General features: G+C 41.4%; 1 protein-coding gene across 2 annotated transcripts in view; it reads right to left on the bottom strand.

Annotated features, from left to right (window-relative positions):
* ivns1abpa (influenza virus NS1A binding protein a) overlaps positions 1 to 16,470 on the bottom strand; it is a 53,324-nt gene extending 36,854 nt beyond the window's left edge. Inside the window, exon 1 of one of the 2 annotated variants that reach the window (XM_041840518.2) lies at positions 16,450 to 16,470. The gene's annotated coding sequence lies outside the window, so the exon portion shown is untranslated. Of the gene's footprint in view, positions 1 to 2,565; positions 2,754 to 16,449 lie in introns of those variants that run through there. The other variant, XM_041840515.2, reaches the window with a different exon arrangement.
* Between the last annotated feature and the right edge of the window lie 4,853 nt (positions 16,471 to 21,323).

Here is a 21,323-nt window from a genome sequence, read left to right as displayed (position 1 = left end):
AATAGGCTTTTAAATGATGTGTAATTTAATGTAGTGAGCTTTGAAATTATTGATGTATGTCCATTTTAAAGTGGTTAAAATTCATTAAAATGTTGATGACAGTAGTATGATAAACTAAAGAAAATATACATTTTCATCAAGTTTGACATTTTTAAGCTTGCTTTTTGGAAATACTCATTGAATGGACCAAACTACCAACAAATCTAAAAATGGATAGGTAAATGCACACATTTATTTTAAAGGAAAAATCCACCCAAACCCACTCATTTCTTTAATTTACAGTGTTAAATAACACTACTATGTGAGAACAATATTTTTTTGTGAACAAATTTTTCATTTTTCCATTATAATAAGGTTGGTAGCAACATGGAAAATCGTTGCAGCTCAAGTCGACTACAAAATCCACAATGCAATGCTCTCTCTATAGGTTGGCTGGCTAGGTAGCTAGCTAGCAAACATAGCTACACACAATTATACGAAAGACAATATTAGCATGTCACATAGGTAGTTAGCTGTAAAATCGCCTAAACAAACTTCCCTATCAATTTAGGAGTCTACAATCTCACCATGTTCAACCTGCAGATCGATGCACCTCACAGAGGGGAGTCTAACATTCGCAACAGCAGACATACTTTTGAGGAGATGGGAAACGTTGCCCATTCTACGTCAATGGGCCACACAGTGCATTCTGGGACAAGGAGCACTCTCCTAAAAGGAGTGAATGGGAGTCTATTGGGCGCTAGCTCAAAAATCCAACATTTTCACGAATTTCGTTAAAAGAAGTACAACATTACATTTCCGAGATGCGAGATAATTAACTTGCTACCTGTAATATCGTAACATTACGTACTTTCGAGGAAAATAGGCAATTTTCTCCACATATACACCGACTTTGAGAAGGGATTGCGTGACGATTAGCTTAGCAACCGCGTGACGAACCATGACATCGTGAACGCGATTGGTCGACAGTCTGCTGGGTGGGGCGGTATACATTCCTTCATTGGATTCCTATCTCCTTTCTATAATATCTCTGGCAACAGCACCATGCAATGCACCCTGGCCTAAAGAAGCAGACAATTAGGAGGTAGGAATATCGCTAAAAATATTATCAATGGCTCATTCGAGAGAAGACATACTCCCGAAGTTATGACATCGGCCAGTATTGAAATCGGACTATTTTTTTAAAAATATATATATTTTCGCGATCTAAAAGTCGTTTTCCTATTAACTTCCAGTGTAGCGAGAGCGCCTTTATCACAGTTCCACGTCATACCGGCCGGATTTCTGCCTGCTTGAACCGCAATATCTCAGATACACATGAAAACATGACATGACCCAGGGAATCGATAGAACATCACTCAGAGATGCACAAAAACAATATAACATTCAAAAAGGGTGACCCTTTCCTTTAAATAATGCCAAGAGTAACACGGAAGAAAATAGTGGTACAATGTATCAATCTCGAAAAGGACTAATTGTACCCATGTGTTGCCTTGCTGCTAACCCAGTCTGTGGGCAGTACCAGCGAGTGTAACAACCGCCCCTCGGAGATGATAGGTCAAACACCCATTCTGAAGCAGTTCTATTGGCTGGCTCAACCAGTCTGTCACTGAGCATAGTCTGGGCGCGCGTATAACGTACAGTAGAGCATTCTTGCATCATTGTGCCCGCCATAGAGAGAGCTGACCACAGCCCCCGGCGCTGTGACTAGCCTATGTCTTTGTCTACCGTTCCCCTACTGTCAGAATGTAGGTCAGTGGAGCCAAAATCTCATCAGCTTGACTTTACACTACTAACTATGCACACAAAAAAACTAAGACGAGGCGATTGCTGTGTATTACAAAATAGGAAAACGGAACGATACTAGCTAACATTAGCTATTTTGTGGTAGGTCTGCCTGGGAAACTTGCCAGAGGTCTGCTGACACCCCCCGCCAGCCAGTGAGAACATGTCTGGAAAAGCGACTTCACAAATCAATATGACATGTTTTTCACTATAAAGTACAGATTGTCTTTCTAGCAAAAACCTACTAACAATTGGTATGCGGTGCAGCATAATGTCCACTGATTTATTTGTGATAAATTGTCCTTGCACTAACCGCTGTGTAGCCAACGACAAGCTCGTGTACATCCATTCCGCGTACTCCCGCTACAAGGCGGGAAGACGCAATGTAACAACAACGTAACAACCGTCGACGATTCAAGTTAAAACATCTATAGTTCAGTAAAAACTCTATTCTAGATCTAGAACAACGACCTCACAGAGGTCAGCGTATAAAACCAAACAAACCACCTCGTTTGGTCAAGTTGAAATGTTTGCATTTAAACTAACCCTTTACCTAACCGTAACCTAATTATTCTAACCTGCTACGTTAATTCGCCTAACCTGTTGCGTAAATTCTCCTAACCTGCTATAAAAGGTAAAATCTGACGTTAATTTTACTAAAGCTGGATCCTTACTAGCCATGTCCACGTCGTTAGCAACCATTTCCTCCAGTAGCTTACGTACACGATGTAGCCTACAATGACAATACGCTAGCTAAATTTTGCAGACATAAAAGCTTACCTGGGGCTTTTGACAGCAGATGGTGATAGACATATTTAATGTAAATTCAGAGTTGTCTGTGTGGGTACGGCGAATACGATGCGGTTGGCACGGTTCAGTTTTCTGTCAGGCTCCGTCCCTCTCGATCTCCAATGTGACTGAAGCACAGACACGTCTGAAAGAGCAGCGTCGGGGTGGCTCTAGCGGGTTCAAAAAAACACTGATAAATGCCACGCTGCCTGTGACGTAGCAACGTCTAGGCCTGCCTGCGAAAAAGTACGTACCACCAGCCGGGGCGGGAAGTGGTTGTGTAATGAATAGAGGTCTATGCTGTTATAACTACACTTGGGATAATTCATTTTTAAAACAGGCCTACATTTCTTCAGCTTCTTCTGTATCTGCTGGACAAGTATAGTTTCATTGAATCAGCTTACTTTGGACTTTGATTAAGTCATAGGACATACTGCTACTGATTTGGACTGATTATGACTGGTTTGATAGCAGGCTTATTGTTTGCCTAATAAATCAGACTGTTATACCAATTCTTGGTATACTGTCAAACAAAGCACTGCAAAAACTTGGAAAGCTTACTTACAAGCCAGATTGTTGAATAATAATACATTTGAACTTACACTAGGGGGTTGTATGTGCAGTAGGTTGTTCAGCTGGTCAGATTTTAGACAAAATACCGTCTTGTGCACGTGCGTAGGTCATGAGCAAATATCTTGATTGCCACACACCGAGACCAGCGTTTTGAAGTTGGTTTAATAATACTTTTCTGTGGAAATGTTGTCTCAAATTTAGACCAGTTGAAGGATCAACCAGACAGACAATCAGCAGAGTATGTTCAATTATATTTTGATTCAACATTCGTGAAAGACAAGGGTCGAGTTCCCCCCCCCCCAATGTAAGTGTGTTACAGCATCGCCACACCGGGACTAGCCAACTGATGATGATTAGCCGTGTATACTGACTAGATATAGACTAGGGTCGCTAGGCCTACCGATATTCTGCCTGAGCCCGACTCCTATGAGTACCTAGTTGTTCCACTCCTGATGAGGCATCATGAGATGCTAGGAGATCCTGTCCCTGAGTGGCCGCTATCCCATACAGACGTCATCAACAGGGAGGGAGGGAGGCAGCCCTTCAGATAGATTCCTGCATGGCTGCTAAGACCTTATACTAGTCTACTGTACTTTACAATGATTAGATCAGATTAAGGGATCACAAACTGTAGCCACATGAGCCTCATGCTAGTTAGCCTGTGTCAGCCCTATGGTGTTCTGTAACCTGCCTCGTCCCGCCCACTGATTCAGTGACAGTAACGGCACAATAGAGTTGAGCCAAAGCCCTGCTGTAGAAGAGCTCTGCCGGTCCGTTGTAGTTAGAACCAGGGGGCTAACCTACGCCGGTCCTTTGTAGTTAGAACCAGGGGGCTAACCTAACAACCAAGCCCAGGGGGGCAGTCAACACACAGATCAAATTTGTCAACACAGTGCTGTATGGTGCCTGAGTGGGATGAATCAAGGGATCACTGCAGAACAGAACAGTGGTGGTGCTGGCTGGTATTTACACATGGAGACATTGTCATTGTCACGCTGTCTGTTACCAACGAAGGGAGATGTCACATTCCTGGCTGAGTGAGAGCCCATAGTGTATTAAACAGGGTGTTATTCTGGACTCAGCCAATGTGTTTGATTTGGACATGCTCTTTACAGGGGCTTTGAAATGGAGGACCTGTTGCTAGGCAGTCTGCTCAGCATTCTTTGTTTATCGCTGACAAACAATGTCCGCCTGCATCAGATTTCACCTGGTTCCTTACCCTTTTGTGTGTATGCATAATGTCCTGACTTTGGTAGGGAGAGACACACTTGACATTTACAAGACAGAAGACCCGAACTCATCGTCAAGGATGCTAACAGCAAAACAAAACAAACCTGCCACACAATCATCATTGAGAACGTGTATATTTAGATTTTCTTAGTCATTTCAAAGGTTTGAATGTGGTTTGAAATTAAGAACCATATACAGTACCAGTCAAAAGTTTGGACACACCTACTCATACCAGGGTTTTTCTTTATTTTTACTATTTTCTACATTGTAGAATAATAGTGAAGACATCAAAACTATGAAATAACACATATGGAATCATATAGTAACCAAAAAAGTGTTAAACAAATAAAAATATATTTTATATTTGAGATTCTTCTGAGTAGCCACCCTTTGCCTTGATGACAGCTTTGCACACTCTTGGCATTCTCTCAACCAGCTTCACCTGTAATGCTTTTCCAACAGTCTTGAAGGAGTTCCCACATATGCTGAGCACTTGTTGGCTGCCTTTCCTTCACTCTGCGATCCAACTAATCCCAAACCATCTCAATTGGGTTGAGGTCGGGTGATTGTGGAGGGCAGGCCATCTGATGCAGCACTCCATCACTCTCCTTCTTGGTCAAATAGCCCTTACACAGCCTGGAGCTGTGTTGGGTCATTGTCCTGTTGAAAAACAAATGATAGTCCCACTAAACGCAAACCAGATGGGATGGCGTATTGCTGCAGAATGCTGTGGTAGCCATGCTGGTTAAGTGTGCCTTGAATTCTAAATAAATCACAGACAGTGTCACCAGCCAAACACCATCACACCTCCTCCTCCTCCATGCTTCAAGGTGGGAACCACACATGCAGAGATCATCCGTTCACCTACTCTGCGTCTCACAAAGACACAGGGGTTGGAACCAAACATTTCAAATTTGGACTCATCAGACCAAAGGAAAGATTTAAACCAGTCTAATGTCCATGTCCATTGCTCATGTTTCTTGGCCCAAGCAAGTCTCTTCTTCTTATTGGTGTCCTTTAGTAGTGGTTTATTTGCAGAAATTCGACCATGAAGGCCTGATTCACGCAGTCTCCTCTGAACAGTTGATGTTGAGATGTGTCTGTTACTTGAACTCTGTGAAGCATTTATTTGGGCTACAATCTGAGGTGCAGTTAACTCTAATGAACTTATCCTCTGCAGCTGAGGTAACTCTGGGTCTTCCTTTCCTGTAGCGGGCCTCATGAGAGCCAGTTTCATCATAGCGCTTGATGGTTTTTGCGACTGCACTTGAAGAAACTTTCAAAGTTCTTGACATTTTCTGGGTTGACTGACCTTCATGTCTTAAAGTAATGATGGACTGCCATTTCTCTTTGCTTATTTGAGCATAATATGGACTTGGTCTTTTACCAAATAGGGCTCTCTTCTGTATACCACCCCTACCTAGTCACAACACAACTGATTGGCTCAAACGCATTAAGAAGGAAAGAAATTCCACAAATTAACTTTTAAGAAGGCACACCTGTTAATTGTGGTCCTCTGTAGCTCAATTGGTAGAGCATGGCGCTTGTAACGCCAGGGTAGTGAGTTCGATCCCCGGGACCACCCATACGTAAAAATGTATGCACACATGACTGTAAGTTGCTTTGGATAAAAGCGTCTGCTAAATGGCTTATTATATTATTATTATTTTATATTATAATTGAAATGCATTACAGGAGACTAGCTCATGAAGCTGGTTGAGAGAATGCCAAGAGTGTGCAAAGTTGTCATCAAGGCAAGGGGTGGCTATTTGAAGAATCTAAAATATAAAATACATTTTGATTTGTTTAACACTTTTTGGGTTACTACATGATTCCATATGTGTTATTTCATAGTTTTGATGTCTTCACTATTATTCTACAATATAGAAAATAGTAAAAATAAAGAAAAACCCTGGAATGAGTAGGTGTGTCCAAACTTTTGACTGGTAATGTATATACTGAACAAAAATTTAAACGCAACATACAGTTCATAGCAGGAAATCAGTCAATGGAAATTAATTCATTAGGCCCTAATCTATGGACTTCACATGACTGGGCCTGGGAGAGCATAGGCTCACCCACTGGGGAGCCAGGCCCAGTCATGTGAAATCCATAGATTAGGGCCTAATGAATTAATTTCCATTGACTGATTTCCTTCTATGAACTGCATGTTGCGTTTACATTTTTGAAAGCCAATCAGAATATTTTTATTCGCACAAAAGGGCTTTATTACAGACAGAAGTACTCCTCAGCACCTCTGCTCCCCCTCTTCAGATGATCCTGCAGGTGAAAAAGCTCCCTCAACTTGAGACATCTGTGGCATTGTGTTGTGTGACATAACTGCGCATTTTAGAGTGGCCTTTTATTGTCCCCAGCACAAGGTGCACCTGTGTAATTATCATGCTGTTTAATCAGCTTCTTGATATGTCACACTTGTCAGGTGGACGGATTATCTTGGCAAAGGTGAAATGCTCACTAACAGGGATGTAAACAAATTTTAGCACAACATTTGAGAGAAATAAGCTTTATGTGTGTGTGGAAAATTTCTGGGATCTTTTATTTCAGCTCATCTAAAATGGGACCAACACTTTAAATGTTGCATTTATATACAGTGCCTTCGGAAAGTATTCAGACCCCTTTACTTTTTCCACATTTGTGACTCGTTTCAGGAAACTAGGCGTATGTTGTGGGTCACTACTTCACTGGAGAGCCATTTGAACGTAAACTTTTTTTGTGGTCCTCTGTAGCTCAACTGGTAGAGCACGGCGCTTGTAACGCCAAGGTAGTGGGTTCGAGCCCCGGGACCACCCATACACAAAATGTATGCACGCATGACTGTAAGTCGCTTTGGATAAAAGCGTCTGCTAAATGGCATATTATTATTATTATTAAAAATCAAAATGCGTTTTTTGGCAGAAATGACTTCTGGAACATGCAAACTTTAATGTGCCTTAATAACAAACTTGTATGCCATCTGTAAATACGAATACACATTTTAAATTATGAGCCTAGTTGGTTTAGCCACAGAAAAATACATTAACCTTCCCGCTAGCCATGATTGGCTGAGATAATGAGTGGGCTGGACATGCCGAGAGATGAGTTTGGATTGGTCTGCCATATAGCACGCTTCTGTCTATTTGAGCTGGTCAGTATGTGTAGGTAATCCTGTCTTAACGCGGCTTTAAAAAAAATGTATTGCATAGTAGTTCTGTATAAGTGTTGCTCTCCACTTTCTGGAGGACCGAGTGTTGAAATCAGTGGAATTAGAGTATGATAGCTAAGGAGATGGAGAAAACACCTGTCTCCGGATTATATCTTCAAACTAAGGGCAACCATGGCATCCGTGACAGGGAGATGCGTCCATCCATGATGTATACGGGTAAGATAGTCTAGCTAGCTACATTTTCAGATATTACACGTTTCTAATTTTGAAAGAAAGTTGTTTCATTTCAAGTTAAAGTGTACTGTTAGCTAGCTAGCTAACGTTAGCTGGCTGGCTCGCTAGCTAACGTTACATGTATGATCTTATTATTTGTATCTCAGAGCAGTTTGCTTTACTAGTTATAGCCTAATGTTAGCTAGCTAACATTGAACCTGGTTGGTTAGCTACCTGCAGATTCATGCAGGGTAGTAACGTCATGAGTTGGGATTATGGTTAATTGTTTACCTAGCTAGCTAGCTACATGTCTTAAGAAAAGACTCCACTATGCAAGTAACCATTTCAATAGAATGTCACTGCGACAACTGTTGATAGACGTAGCTGGTTATCTGGCTATCTACTCCGATTTCAGAGTGTGCCAGAGCGCAGAATAACGGCCACATTTACGAACGCCCAACACCCGTTGAATATGGCCGGTGTCAGTAAACGTAGGCAAAAAAGCGTAAATTGTTGCCAGCAGCACAGTTGCAGTCACCAACACTCTGGATAACATAAAAACAGCCTAACCAGCTCTGCTAGGGCGAGTAATGGTCAGTGAGCTGTTCTCTCATTTGTGTATGGAAGTAGCTAGCAAAATAGCCAACGTTAGCCAGTTAGCATGGGTGCTTGACTGCTGTTTTTAGTACAGAACACTCGGATCAACCCTTAAAGAGATGGGTGGGGCTAAAGCTTAAGAGGGTGGGAACGATGCTGAATGGGTGTAGAGAAAGAAGAGCTCTCCAGTAGGTACCAAAACATTCAAAGGACAGTGTCACCAGCGAAGCACCCCCACACCATAACACCTCCTCCTCCATGCTTTACGGTGGGAACTACACATGCGGAGATCATCCGTTCACCCACACTGCGTCTCACAAAGACACAGCGGTTGGAACCAAAAATCTCCAATTTGGACTCCAGACCAAAGGACAAACTTCCATTCCTGTGGCGGTCCTCATGAGAGCCAGTTTCATCATAGCGCGTTTTTTGTGACTGCACTTGAAGAAACGTTCAAAGTTCTTGACATTTTCAGTATTGACTGACCTTCATGTCTTAAAGTAATGATGGACTCGTTTCTCTTTGCTTATTTGAGCTGTTCTTGCCATAATATGGACTTGGTCTTTTACTAAATAGGGCTGTCTTCTGTATACCCCCCTTCCTTGTCACAACACAACTGATTGGCTTAAACACATTAAGAAGGAAAGAAATTCCACAAATAAACTTTTAAGAAGGCACTCCTATTAATTGAAATGCATTCCAGGTGACTACCTCATGAAGCTGGTTGAGAGAATGCCAAGAGTGTGCAAAGCTGTCATCAAGGCAAAGGGTGGCTATTTTAAGAATCTCAAATATATATATATTTTTGATTTGTTTAACACTTTTTTGGTTACTACATGATTCCATGTGTTATTTCATAGTTTTGATGTCTTCACTATTATTCTACAATGTAAAAATAGTAACAATAAAGAAAAACCCTTGAATGAATAGGTGTGTCCAAAATATATATACTCCTAAGGTGAGTGTGTCATTACTTGCAAATAACTTGATTCCTTTGCCGCCTTAAAAATTCCCCTCGCAGCAGATCAAAAGTACTGCTACAGCAGAGGACACTTGTCAAGTTGTGATGGAGGTGAATGAGGTTCCCTTGGCAGCACTCTGTGTCCCCAGAGAGAGGCTGAGTGCCAGTGGTGACATCACGTGGGCTCAGTCAGAGAGACGTGTGCTGAACAGGCCCAGCCAGCAGCCTCCGCTTGAATCAGTCTCAGAACCACTATAAGCACTATTCACTTTCTCCTGCATAAGTGCGTGTGCACACGCACACCTAATCCTATCCTTCAGCCATAGGTTAAATTACAACCCCCCCTTTAGACTGCCTGTAGCACAAGCAAGCACTGCAGCTCCCCTCCTCTCTCTCCGCCAGCCACGCCAGGTCTCAGTGCTCAGCGGCCCCCAAGATGTTTAGTGGGGCTTCATATATGAGCCTTGACCAGAGCAGTATGAATATTTCAGCTATGTCACGTTCTGGCTCTGGCACGTGGCAGGTGCTGATGGCTTCTGCCGTTTTCTGATCAAGACGCGCTGCAGCGGAAGACAAACTCTGATCTGAACACTGAAGCACGGTGGTGGGCAGCCTGGCCCTGGACGCAACATGTGTCTGGGCATTTAATCAATACATTCTGAGGGTGGTGGGCCTTTCAATCAAGTTGTGAGTCACTAAGTCACTAATTGAATCACAAAGTTCTCATCTCTAGTGATAGCATGCTGCTGCTCTATCAATCACCCTTGCAAAGTATATTGCATTATGCAAAATGTTTTTTTCCAACTGGTAATATAAAAATAATATTAATAATACAAATAAATAGCAAACATTATAGGGCACTACACAGCATGCATTGAAATATAATGTTGTGCTGTATCCCAACCCTTACATCACAGGAGGTTTGTGGCACCTTAATTGGGGAGATTGGGCTTGTGGCAATGGCTGGAGCGGACTCTTTGAAATGGTATCAAATACATCAAATACATGGTTTCCATGTGTTTGATGCCATTCCATTCACTCCGTTCCAGAAAGGCTGCTGAGGGAAGAACTGGTAAAGAAGCTTACTTGACGATGAGTTTTGTGATATCCTTCTCCCCAAAAAATCATGTTAAACTATCTGCGACACAAAACAATTATTGATTCCTTTCAGGCGGGAAAAACCGCTGGCCTCGATGGTATTCCATCATAAAATATTCATACTTATTCCACAGTTTGTTGTGTTTCAGCCTGAATTCAAAATAGTTCTTTTTCTTCCTCACCCATCTACACACAATACCCCATAATGACAATATGAAAACATGTTTTTAGAAATGTTAGCACATTTATTGAAAATGAAATACAGAAATATCTCATTTACATAAGTATTCACACCCCTGACTCAATACTTTTTTAGAAGCAGCGATTACAGCTGTGAGTCTTTCTGGTTAAGTCTCTAAGAGCTTTGCACACCTGGATTGTTAAACATTTGACCAATATTATTTTCAAAATTCTTCAAGCACTGTCAAATTGGTATTTGATCATTGCTCGACAACCATTTTCAGGTCTTGCCATAGATTTTCAAGTAGATTTAAGTCAAAACTGCAACTTGGCCACTCAGGAACATTCACTGTCTTCTTGGTAAGGAACTCCAGTGTAGATTTGGTCTTGTCTTTTAGGTTATTGTCCTGCTGAAAGGTGAATTCATCTCCCAGTGTCTGGTGGAAAGCAGACTGAACCAGGTTTTCCTCTAGGATTTTGCCTGTGCTTAGCTCCATTACTTAAATGTTTTATCCTGAAAAACTCCCCAGTCCATAACGATGACAAGCATACCCATAACATGATGCAGCCACCACCATGCTTGAAAATATGGATAGTGGTACTCAGTAATGTGTTGTATTGGATTTGCCCCAAACGTAACACTTTGTATTCAGGAGAAAAAGTTAATTGCTTTGCCACATTTTTTGCGGTATTATTTTAGTGCCTTGTTGACAACAGGATGCATGTTTTGATTTAATCCATTTTAAATTCAGGCTGTAACACAACAAAATATGGAAAAAGTCAAGCGGTGTAAATACTTTCTGAAGGTACTGTATATCAAACTTTTTATGAACTACTGAAAGATCCATTACTATCATGTTTTAATATTTGTATATAAATGGCAAACTTTCGGACACACAAAAAGAGGGACTGATCTCTCTCCTACTGAAGCAGGAGCCGGGGGGCAGCACAAGGGCTCAGTATCTTTTAAAAAATTTGAGGCCCCTCACCCTTCAATGTTGCAATGCAAAATTATTTGCAAAATCTATTGTTCATAGATTTAAAAAGGTCCTACCAGACATTATTCATCACGATCAGAAGTGATTCTTAAAATGAAGATATATTGGAGACATTAGACAACTACTAGAAATAATAGAAAAATATAAGAATACAGGGAAACCAGTTATAATCTTTATAGCAGATTTTGCGAAAGGCTTCAATACATTACGCCTAGAATCTGTTTATAAGTGGCTGGATTTGTTTAACTTTGGAGAATCTCATAAGATAGGTAAAAGTTATGGACAACAATACTTTATGTAAAATAATAAATAACTTCTCTGAGAACTTTTAATTGGCAAGAGGAGTTAAACAAGGTTGCCCTCTGTCACCATACTTATTTATTATGGCCATCAAACTGTTAGCTATAAAAATCAGATCTAATGATAACATTAAGGGGCAATTTCTGGGAGGATTAGAGACAAAAGTATCAATGTATGCTGATGATTCAAGTTTTCTCTTGTCCTCAATCTTCAATATTGAGGGGCCATATTCTCTGGTCTAAAACCAAACAATGATAAGTGTACTATATTATAGATTGGGTCTCTAAAAGACACAAACTTTAAATTGCCATGTGGTCTCCCAATTAAATGGGTGAATGGTGAAGTTGATATGCTTGGTGTACATATCCCGGAAAAGTTGAGCAATCTTGCAACTATTAACTTTGATAGAAAACTTAGCAAAATAGATAGGATCTTGAAACTGTGGAGAGGGAAACACCTGTCCATCTACAGGAGACTTACACTGATTCATTCTCTAATGATATCGCAGTTTCCCAAACGCTGTCCTCGGGACCCCTAACATTACAAAGCAGATTCAAATTATCAAAGCTTGATGATTAGTTGAATATTTGAACCAGCTGTGCAGTGTTTGGGCAAAAAACAAAACGTGCACCCATTGGGGTCCCGAGGACTGAATTTGGGAAACCTTCTACTGACTCCAGGAGAACCCTTTTTCAAGTCATGCGAGAAAAATATTGCATTTTATTTGGAATGGCAAACCAGATCAAGTTAAATGGGCATATTTATATAATGAACATGAGTTTGGAGGGTTAAAACTATGAGGCATTAAACATCTCTCTTAAAGCCTCCATTATACCAAAATTATATTGAAATCCAAACTGGTTTTCCAGCAGGCTACTAAGAGAGGCCAATGTTCAGAAGGGGGCTTTTTGTTGTTATACAGCTTAAAACCAACAATTTCTGGTGAATTGACAACGGAACTCCGATTAAAGTGTCCGCTTTTTTTACAATTCCAATTTCATCTTCCAGAAGAGACAGAACAAATATTACTGCAAATAATATGGCTAAACTCCAATGTACCAATTTTCTTGGAAAAAATGTATAAGTAAAGTATATTGTGTACGAATGACATTGTAAGTAAAGACTGTCCAATAATGTCACACAAGCAATTAACAAAGGTCTGTGGAGATGTATGCTTAATACAAAAGTACAGTGAGGGAAAAAAGTATTTGATCCTCTGCTGATTTTGTACGTTTGCCCACTGACAAAGACATGATCAGTCTATAATTTTAATGGTAGGTTTATTTGAACAGTGAGAGACAGAATAACAACAACAAAAATCCAGAAAAACGCATGTCAAAAATGTTATAAATTGATTTGCATTTTAATGAGGGAAATAAGTATTTGACCCCTCTGCAAAACATTACTTAGTACTTGGTGGCAAAACCCTTGTTGGCAATCACAGAGGTCAGATGTTTCTTGTAGTTGGCCACCAGGTTTTCTCACATCTCAGGAAGGATTTTGTTCCACTCCTCTTTGCAGATCTTCTCCAAGTCATTAAGGTTTCGAGGCTGACGTTTGGCAACTCGAACCTTCAGCTCCCTCCATAGATTTTATATGGGATTAAGGTCTGGAGACTGGCTAGGCCACTCCAGGACCTTAATGTGCTTCTTCTTGAGACACTCCTTTGTTGCCTTGGCCGTGTGGTCATTGTCATGCTGGAAAACCCATCCACGACCCATTTTCAATGCCCTGGCTGAGGGAAGGAGGTTCTCACCCAAGATTTGATGGTACATGGCCCCGTCCATCATCCCTTTGATGTGGTGAAGTTGTCCTGTCCCCTTAGCATCAAAACACCCCCAAAGCATAATGTTTCCACCTCCATGTTTGACGGTGGGGATGGTGTTCTTGGGGTCATAGGCAGCATTCCTCCTCCTCCAAACACGGCGAGTTGAGTTGATGCCAAAGAGCTCCATTTTGGTCTCATCTGACCACAACACTTTCACCCAGTTCTCCTCTGAATCATTCAGATGTTCATTGGCAAACTTCAGACGGGCATGTATATGTGCTTTCTTGAGCAGGGGGACCTTGCGGGCGCTGCAGGATTTCAGTCCTTCACGGCGTAGTGTGTTACCAATTGCTTTCTTGGTGACTATGGTCCCAGTTGCCTTGAGATCATTGACAAGATCCTCCCGTGTAGTTCTGGGCTGATTCCTCACCGTTCTCATGATCATTGCAACTCTTGCATGGAGCCCCAGGCCGAGGGAGATTGACAGTTCTTTTGTGTTTCTTCCATTTGCGAATAATCGCACCAACTGTTGTCACCTTCTCACCAAGCTGCTTGGCGATGGTCTTGTTGCCCATTCCAGCCTTGTATAGGTCTACAATCTTGTCCCTGACATCCTTGGAGAGCTCTTTGGTCTTGGCCATGGTGGAGAGTTTGGAATCTGATTGATTGATTGCTTCTGTGGACAGGTGTCTTTTATACAGGTAACAAGCTGAGATTAGGAGCACTCCCTTTAAGAGTGTGCTCCTAATCTCAGCTTGTAACCTGTATAAAAGACACCTGGGAGCCAGAAATCTTTCTGATTGAGAGGGGGTCAAATACTTATTTCCCTCATTAAAATGCAAATCAATTTATAACATTTTTGACATGTGTTTTTCTGGATTATTTTGTTGTTATTCTGTCTCTCACTGTTCAAATAAACCTACCATTAAAATGATAGACTGATCATTTCTTTGTCAGTGGGCAAACGTACAAAATCAGCAGGGGATCAAATACTTTTTTCCCTCACTGTATATGGGGCATTGAACAGTATGTCTTGTGCAGACTGCCACTAGGAAACATAATCCACAGATCATCTATTTCAGCATTGTCCTTCAGTGGCTTGTTTTTACATTTACATCTTTGTAATTTAGCAGACACTCTTATCCAGAGCGATTTACAGAAGGGAGTGCATACATTTTTGTACTGGTCCCCCGTGCGAATCGAACCCACAAACCCTTGCGTTGCAGGCACCATGCTCTACCAACTGAGCCACGCATGGCTTTTTGAGTCAGGCCCAGGAGTGGTTGTGAAGTCATAATGTCTGTGTTCAGCTGGATTTACAAACAGTACTGTTAGGAGATCTGAAAACCATGATCAATCAATGGGAAATAGGGTTACACTCTTAGGTAAAGTATTTGTTTTTAAGGCAATCTTGGTAGAATTAGTACAAATAGAGAGGTTCAAGACCCTCGTAAGAATTCACAGTAAAATAGAAGGATGTGTTGCAAAAGGAAACAGTAAAATGGTAGTGTACTGGGAAAGTTGGGTTAGTCTGGTGACATCAGGGTTGGAATTAAGATTAGAGTGTACCGTATTTAGTAGTAATTTGTTTTAAAGAACCAGAATGAGCTAATGTATTCTAGAACTGGACAGGTTTTTTTAACTGGTTTGTGCCTGGAGCATTGGAATGGAATATGAGAACGGTGTCATAAGAGTCACATGGTGTTCTGATAAGGAGCTGATAAACTGTGACAAACTCTCTCACTCATGGCTAATGCATCGTATGACCTTGTGGGTTTGTGTATCTTTCTCTGTTCATTGCTCCAGAGTAGGAATGACGTGCTTTTAAAAGTGTTAAAATTGTGTTTGTTGAAATGCTAGGGTCCAGAGGGTCAGAGAGATAACATTTGAGGTATTTTAGTCCAAGAGGTGCTGCCAGGTCATAGGGATTTTTCTCAATTGTATAGTACCTTATGCCAACTTTGAACCCAATAGATCTGACAGGTGGAAGTTTTATATAGGACTCTATGCCATTGAAGCACTGTACCGTTAGAGTTAATAGATCCAAACTGAAAACATTGTGTCCACTCCAATGAACCAAAGTCTTGCGAAAACTATGTTTTTTTAGGCAAAATAACCATTTACCATTTTGCAGACATAATAATCATTCAATAAAATAAATTATTGAACATTCATGTTTATCCTATCCTATCCTATTCTCTGCCCTGGTGATACAATCAGCAGCGACAGTGGAACACAATTAGAATGTGTCTGTTAACTGGCTAGTCAAACTGTGTCCGTGGCGTGTTCATTAATTTAACAGTGTCCATATTAATGGTGTAGCTGTTGGACAGTTTGAACCATTGTGACTGTCACAGAAGTCTCGGACTCTTCATCCGTCCACTTTTATATTTTGTAAAATATTTTAGATCACTTAAAAAAAAACATTATTTAAAAGTAATGCTTGATCTTCTATAGTCCTAAAAGTCGTGTCAAAAGTCAGTATGACTGAGAGCCATGATGACAGTATGATGACAGATACCAGTTTGTTCCTGAATCCAGTGTTCCTCTTTCATAGCTGGTTCTTTGTATTGGGACCTCCCTTCCTTTCCACTGAAGTAAATATTAGATTTCCTAGCAAGGCTGGTCTTTCAGGTTTCTGTTTAAATACACTCATCCTCACCACGCACATTCCTTATTTTCTTCAGTGCCCAGTTGGAACGAACGGTCTTCCAAACTCATACAATTCTAAGCTCACAATCAAGTTGTATGCCTAATGATGACTGTATTAATATTTACCAAGCATCTCACTTACCAGTGAAGCTGGAGTGGAGTGTGCCTGCCTCACCGCCTGAGTGACTGAGAGGTGAATGGGTTTTACAGTGGAACTTAAAAGTGGAACTGTGAATGGGGTGGGGGTGTCAAAGACCTCCCCTAACCCCCCTGACCTGAGATACTGTGTAGACTATCAGCCTGCTAGACTAGTCCTCCATGAAGCTGTAATCAGATCTTATATTGTCTTTTCCAGGTATTGGGTAAAGTTTATAGACAAATCTATAGACTTAGGACATATCGATAGTCCATTTCGATTGGTAGCAGGGGTCAGGGAAGAGTTGACGTTGTGTCTATCGGTTCACCTGTGTATTTATGCCCTCACTTCCCTGTGTTCCCTTGCTCAGTTTTCTCTGCTAGTTTCTATATGTCCAGCAGTACTACTCAGTGTCTGATCAGAGATCTATGTACAGGTACTTGAGAATTGTTCTCCCTGTTTCATTATTTGTTTCAGTCTTAGGTAGTATTTCGTATTTTGGCTGTCAGCTGGTTTGGATACTTATTTGCTCCGCCTTTCTTTTATCATGATAAGTCCGTTATTTTGTATTTTGGCTTCGGGATCACCAGTAAAGATCCTTGTTTCACCATCTCTGCCTACTGCCTACTGTATATCCTGCACCGCACCTGGGTCACACCTCACCCCAACCCTTACAGGGTATACTACAAAGCAGGATCAAGGAGTTAGCCAGCTAACTAGCCTAAATATTCTGAAATACATGTTTTAATTTTTTAGAAAGATAAACTTGAAATGGGCATTCTCTAATTGACTCAACAACCAAAAACGCATATCTAAGTTTAGCTTTCTTAATGAACCGGAAAATCCACAATTATTTCTGGCTATTTATCAAAGTTAGCTGGCTAACTTATTGATCTGGAGGGGTATACTACAGTGCCTTCAGAAATTATTCCCCTTTACTTATTCCACCTTTTGTTGTGTTACAGCCTGAATTCAAAATTGATTACATTATTTTTTTTTAATCTACACACAATACCCCATAATGACTAAGTTAATTATTATTTATTTGCACATTTATTGAATATGAAATACAGAAATATCTAATTTACCTAAGTATTCACACCCCTGAGTTAATACATGTTAAAATCACCTTTGGCAGCGACTACAGCTGTGAGTCTTTCTGGGTTCACCCCCCTTGGCATTTTCCTATTTTGTTGCCTTACAACCTGGAATTCAAATGGATTTTTTCGGGGGTTTGTATTATTAGATTTACACAACATGCCTACCACTTTGAAGATACAAAATATTTTTTATTATGAAACAAACAAGAAATAAGACACAAAAAAATAGAAAACTTGAGCATGCATAACTATTCACCCACCCAAAGTCAATACTTTGTAGAGCCACCTTTTGCAGCAATTACAGCTGCAAGTATCTTGGGGTATGTCTCTATACGCTTGGCACATCTAGCCACTGGGATTTTTGCCAATTCTTCAAGGCAAAACTGCTCCAGCTCCTTCAAGTTGGATAGGTTCCGCTGGTGTACAGCAATCTTTAAGTCACACCACAGATTCCCAATTTGATTGAGGTCTGGGTTTTGACTAGGCCATTCCAAGACATTTAAATGTTTCCCCTTAAACCACTCAAGTGTTGCTTTAGCAGTATGCTTAGGGTCATTGTCCTGCTGGAAGGTGAACCTCTGTCCTAGTCTCAAATCTCTGGAAGACTGAAACAGGTTTCCCTCAAGAATTTCCCTGTATTTAGCTCCATCCATCACTCCTTCAATTCTGACCAGTTTCCCAGTCCCTGCCGATGAAAAACATCCCCACAGCATGATGCTGCCACCACCATGCTTCACTGTGGGGATGGTGTTCTCGGGGTGATGAGAGGTGTTGGGTTTGCGCCAGACATAGCGTTTTCCTTGATGGCCAAAAAGCTCAATTTGAGTCTCATCTGACCAGAGTACCTTCTTCCATATGTTTGGGGAGTCTCCCACATGGCTTTTGGCGAACACCAAACGTGTTTGCTTATTTTTTTCTTTAAGCAATGGCTTTTTTCTGGCCTCTCTTCCGTAAAGCCCAGCTCTGTGGAGTGTATGGCTTAAAGTGGTCCTATGGACAGATACTCCAATCTCCGCTGTGGAGCTTTGCAGCTCCTTCAGGGTTATCTTTGGTCTCTTTGTTGCCTCTCTGATTAATGCCCTCCTTGCCTGGTCCGTGAGTTTTGGTGGGCGGCCCTCTCTTGGCAGGTTTGTTGTGGTGCCATATTCTTTCCATTTTTTATAATGGATTTAATGGTGCTCCGTGGGATGTTCAAAGTTTCTGATATTTTTTTATAACCCAACCCTGAAATGTACCTCTCCACAATTTGTCCTTGACCTGTTTGGAGAGCTCCTTGGTCTTCATGCGGCTGCTTGCTTGGTGGTGCCCCTTGCTTAGTGGTGTTGCAGACTCTGGGGCCTTTCAGAACAAGTGTATACAGTTGAAGTCGGAAGTTTACAAACACTTAGGTTGGAGTCATTAAAACTCGTTTTTCAACCACTCCACAAATTTCTTGTTAACAAACTATAGTTTTGGCAAGTTGGTTAGGACATATACTTTGTGCATGACACAAGTAATTTTTCCAACAATTGTTTACAGACAGATTATTTCACTTATAATTCACTGTATCACAATTCCAGTGGGTCAGAAGTTTACATACACTAAGTTGACTGTGCCTTTAAACAACTTGGAAAATTCCAGAAAATGATGTCATTGCTTTAGAAGCTTCTGATAGGCTAATTGACATCATTTGAGTCAATTGGAGGTGTACCTGTGGATGTATTTCAAGGCCTACCTTCAAACTCAGTGCCTCTTTGCTTGACATCATGCGAATATCAAAAGAAATCAGCCAAGACCTCAGAAAAAAATTTGTAGACCTCCACAAGTCTGGATCATCCTTGGGAGCAATTCTTCAAGGTTATTCCTCTGTTAACCATGGTTACCTGCAAGGAAACACGTGCCGTCATCATTGCTTTGCACAAAAAGGGCTTCACAGGCAAGGACATTGCTGCTAGTAAGATTGCACCTAAATCAACCATTTATCGGATCATCAAGAACTTCAAGGAGAGAGGGTCAATTGTTGTGATGAAGGCATCAGGGCGCCCAAGAAAGTCCAGCAAGCGCCAAGATCGTCTCCTAAAGTTGATTCAGCTGCGGGATTGGGGCACCACAAGTGCAGAGCTTGCTCAGGAATGGCAGCAGGTGTGAGTGCATCTGCACGCATAGTGAGGCGAAGACTTTTGGAGGATGGCCTGGTGTCAAGAAGGGCAGCAAAGAAGCCACTTCTCCCCAGGAAAAACATCAGGGACAGACTGATATTCTGCAAAAGGTACAGGGATTGGACTGCTGAGGACTGGGGTAAAGTCATTTTCTCTGATGAATCCCATATCCGATTGTTTGGGGCATCCGGAAAACACCTTGTCCGGAGAAGACAAGGTGAGCACTACCATCAGTCCTGTGTCATGCCAACAGTAAAGCATCCTGAGACCATTCATGTATGGGGTTGCTTCTCAGCCAAGGGAGGGGGCTCACTCACAATCTTGCCTAAGAACACAGCCATGAATAAAGAATGGTACCAACACATCCTCCGACAGCAACTTCTCCCAATCATCCAAGAACAGTTTGGTGACGACCAATGCCTTTTCCAGCATGATGGAGCACCTTGCCATAAGGCAAAAGTGATAACTAAGTGGCTCGGGGAACAAAACATAGACATTTTGGGTCCATGGCCAGGAAACTCCCCAGACCTTAATCCCATTGAGAACTTGTGGTCGATCCTCAAGAGGCGGGTGGACAAACAAAAACCCACAAATTCTGACAAACTCCAAGCATTGATTATGCAAGAATGGGCTGCCATCAGTCAGTATGTGGCCCAGAAGTTAATTGACAGCATGCAAGGGCTGATTGCAGAGGTCTTGAAAAAGAAGGGTCAACACTGCAAATATTGACTCTTTGCATAAACTTAATGTAATTGTCAATAAAAGCCTTTGACACTTATGGAATGCTTGTAATTATACTTCAGTATACCATAGTAACATCTGACAAAAATATCTCATAACACTGAAGCAGCAAACTTTGTGAAGACCAATGCTTGTGTCATTCTCAAAACTTTTGACCACGACTGTAAACTAATAAAATCATAGTTGTATTTTGATTATTTAAAACCTTTTAATCAAATCAAATCAAATTTTATTGGCCACATGTGCCAAATACAACCGGTGCAGACATTACAGTGAAATGCTTACTTACAGCCCTTAACCAACAGTGCATTTATTTTTAATAAAAAAGTACAATAAAACAACAACAGAAAAGTGTTGAGAAAAAAAGAGCAGAAGTAAAATAAAATAACAGTAGGGAGGCTATATATACAGGGGGGGTACCGGTGCAGAGTCAATGTGTGGGGGCATCTGCTAGTTGAGGTAGTTGAAGTAATATGTACATGTGGGTAGAGTTAAAGTGACTATGCATAAATAATTAACAGAGTAGCAACAGCGTAAAAAGATGGGGTGGGGGGGCAGTGCAAATAGTCCGGGTAGCCATGATTAGCTGTTCAGGAGTCTTATGGCTTGGTGGTAGAAGCTGTTGAGAAGTCTTTTGGACCTAGACTTGGCACTCCGGTATCGCTTGCCGTGCGGTAGCAGAGAGAACAGTCTATGACTAGTGTGGCTGGAGTCTTTGACAATTTTGAGGGCCTTCCTCTGACACCGCCTGGTATAGAGGTCCTGGATGGCAGGAAGCTTGGCCCCAGTGATGTACGGGGCCGTACGCACTACCCTCTGTAGTGCCTTGCGGTCGGAGGCCAAGCAGTTGCCATACCAGGCGGTGATGCAACCAGTCAGGATGCTCTCGATGGTGCAGCTG

This window comes from Coregonus clupeaformis, chromosome 20, assembly GCF_020615455.1.
Source record: "Coregonus clupeaformis isolate EN_2021a chromosome 20, ASM2061545v1, whole genome shotgun sequence".
NCBI classification, from domain to species: Eukaryota; Metazoa; Chordata; class Actinopteri; order Salmoniformes; family Salmonidae; genus Coregonus; species Coregonus clupeaformis.
Note: the sequence above shows the minus strand (reverse complement) of the source record. Positions and strands in the feature narration are given on the sequence as shown.